A 3,622-nucleotide genomic window follows, 5' to 3' on the forward strand; every position below is an offset into this window, starting at 1 on the left:
AGGAGATTGATGGTTCAATAATAAAAATCAGGGAGAGTATTATGTATGTTAAAGGTTCTCAAGTGAGGAAGCAAAATTTTCTTTATTATAGTAAACAGATTTGTCTAGATGGAAAGAGAGGTTTGCGTCAGGATGTTCCGACAAGATGAAACTCCACTTTCATCATGCTTGATAGTGCTATCTGCTATCGGCGAGCTTTTCAGCATTTAGAATTGGGTTATTCAAATTATAAGAATTGCCCAAGTACTGTTGAGTGGGAAAAAGTTGAATCTATTTGCACTTTATTGACTCCTTTCTACGAGATAACATGTGTTATATCTAGCTAAAAGTACCCAATAGCAAATTTATACTTTCCTTGCATTTCAACAGCTTATACATCATTGAAACATGAAATGTTAAGTGGATATGATTACATAAAGAGAATGGCTGCATGAATGATTGTCAAATTTGAGAAATATTGGTCTGGATTTAGTGTTATATTGGCCTTAGCTGTCATTTTAGATCTACGATATAAATTTACTTTGGCTGAGGGGTGCTATAGGCGACTTTATGAAGGTGATTACCTCTATGAACTAACAAAGGTTAGAGAAATGTTATTTTCTTTATTTGCAAACTATAGTTTAGGAGGTAATGGATTAACACGGCAACATTCACATGCATCCCAAACTATATATGTTGGTACATCAAGAAGTACTTGCATCTTCACTAATGGTACTTTTATTAATTTGTAAATTTAAATGAGTTTCACACACAGGACTTTTGAGTCTTTTCTAGAGGAAGCTGTTATGCCTGGGAAATCAGAGTTAGAAATTTATTTGGATGAGCCAAACCTAGACACAAAGATTGATTTAGATATCTCACATTTCTGGAAAGGCAACCAATACAGATTTCTTGATGTATCTTCTATTGCTCTTAAAGTTTTGTACATTCCTATAACTACAATGGCATCTGAAAGTGCTTTCAACAATAACAGTAGAATTCTAGATCAATATCAAAGTGCACTGAAGCATGACATTATTGAGTTATTTGTTTGTTCAAAAGATTGGTTGTATGTATAACAAGATGCTTTATTATTCATCCTTCCCCTATTTATGTATTTCATTTATGTTCTTAGCACATTTAGAAGTTGAGCTCAAATATTTTTTTACAGTAGTACATGACTCTGAACTTGATGTTATTACAAAAGATATCCTTGATTTACATGTCAATCAAATTGATGCAGAATCGAGTGAAAGTTCAGTTATTAGATTATTCTAGTTAAATATTTTATTTATAAGAAGTTTGACATCTAATTAGCAGTTGTTTGTTGAGTAACATACTTTTATTGTATAAGTACATTGAGATTTATGGTTATTCTGGCTTGTGTATTAATAGTCTGGGTGGTGGTTTTTTATTTGGTTATCTAGCCTATTTGATGAAGTTCTAATCTTTGACTTTTTTCCTGTTAGTAATACTGTGTTGGATAGTTGGTAGTGTATGAGCCATAGACTTTTCTTTGCAGTCTTGGGGTTTCGCTATTTGATTTTGTTGAATCATTTTGCATTTTTATTTGTTGAATCATTAACGTGTTGTTGGAGTTGTTCCTTAGTTCAATAAAGTTGATGTTCAAATTATGTTGTATAATTCGGCTGCTGGGTTTTCTTCTGTGGTCTGTTTCTGCTATCAGGCTGCGCTTTTATGAAGGCTTGTTTCTGTTGTTCTGAAATTTTGTAGTGTACTTTTGGGTTTTCTTCTATTGTTATTCTCATTAGTTGCTTCATTTGATCATTTATGGTCTTTATTTTGATAAGTTAAACATTTGTGATATGTTGTTTTGATAAGTTGATTTTTGTCATTAGACTATTTGAGCCTTAGGATTGGCGGGTTGATGTATTACTGAAACTTGTTGTCATTTACTCATATATTATTCGTGATTTTATAAAGCGACGATGATTAACCTTCTAAAATGAAAGTGGGAATCGTATCAGTGTAAGTGCTATTACAATTTACAATCAAGTGACATTTTTATTCTCTTAGAAAGAGCAGATACTATTTTATTGAAAAAAACTGATATTAAGTTAATACAAATTATTACCTTGGATGGTAATATGTTAATATTTATTAAACTTAAACTTCAATGACCTTATTATGTGATTAATTATTTGGAGGGTTTAATCTGAGCAATATATTAAAGTTTGCAACCTATATAACTAATTTTATTGCAGTTAAATTTATATTATGATTGAAGACAACCAAACTGGTCATTGAAGACTTGAAGCAGTTATTTCGAGGAGCATTTCATCAAATCATCCTAATATAATTTATTATTTACAAATTTAGATTTGTTGTAAACTCTTTTGTAGTTTATAAATTGAGTTAAGTTTGTAATTGAAATGAGCAATTGAGTTGTAAGTGATTTGTAAATTATAAATGATCTCATATATGGTAAATTTAAATTTGTTGTAAAAAGTTAAATAAATAATTTATATTTGCTGAAACAATTTGTTCATATTTTATTGATTTCTATTTTATGCAATTCTAACCTAGTATTACTGTATATCCAATTTTATCGGGTCATGTCGGGTTGACCTGGACTCGCGCTGGTAGGGTTCGGGTACAAAAAATCGACCAGTTTGCAAAAACGGGTCAGGTTCTGGTCGGGTCAAACAGTGTCGGGTGGACCTGAGCCTAACTCGTAACCCGCTTTTGACAGCCCTACTACCAAAGCATGGCACAAATAGCGTGTGCTATTTTGATGCACTGCACCAAGCAAATAACATTATATATGTGCCACGTCGTGTAGTGCACCAATAACTCGCGTCATTTTGTGTCATTGAAATGTATGACCCTACCACCTTCTCTAAAATGGTCAACCCTTGAGGAAAGATGTGGCCAGATCGACTTATGGACAACGAATGTCAGGCCTTCTCTTTAATGGGGCCTTATCCTCATGCTCCGCTTCCTAATTAGTCACCGCTATACCCTAATTAGTTGCTAGGGGTATAAACGAGTCGAGCTCGAGTCATGCTTAACTTGAGCTCAAGCTCAAATAGCATGCTCGATCTCAGCTCATGGCAATGGATGCAAGCTCCCGATCTAAGTCGTAAGGCGTAAGAAGAATGAAACGACGTTCGCTTCCAGATTCAGTTTCGTATTCTACCTTTCGCCTCCGCTTTCATGTTAGAAGTTCCTCCTTCCGCGTCAGGCACTCGATCCGCTCTACGAAGCAACGAGTTGATCAACAACTCAATTAATCTCGAGCTCAATTATCCAACGAGCTTTGAAATCTGATCGAGCTCGAAACTCAATAAGCACGGCTAATAAGCTTGTTATCGAGTCAAACTCGAGTAAGCTCGCAAATTAGCTTGACTCGTTTGCACCCCTATCAAGTATTACTCCCTCTACCTAATTGTCAGCCCCAACAAGTTCCTCCATTATAGAAGGTGTCCCAACAACTTGCTCAAGAAAACAAAAATGATAGGCTCTCTCACAACAGTCACCTTCTTCCTAACATGACTAACTTCAAGTATTTAAAATTCTCCTTTTTCCTTACCTGCAAAAGGTGGAGGCATATGCTTAGCTCCTTATGTAGTCTACCTAATCTCCGTAAAGGCAATCTCTTCAAATGTCTCCGCCATTGGTC

This window comes from Dendrobium catenatum, unplaced genomic scaffold, assembly GCF_001605985.2.
Source record: "Dendrobium catenatum unplaced genomic scaffold, ASM160598v2 fragScaff_scaffold_1495, whole genome shotgun sequence".
NCBI classification, from domain to species: domain Eukaryota; kingdom Viridiplantae; phylum Streptophyta; class Magnoliopsida; order Asparagales; family Orchidaceae; genus Dendrobium; species Dendrobium catenatum.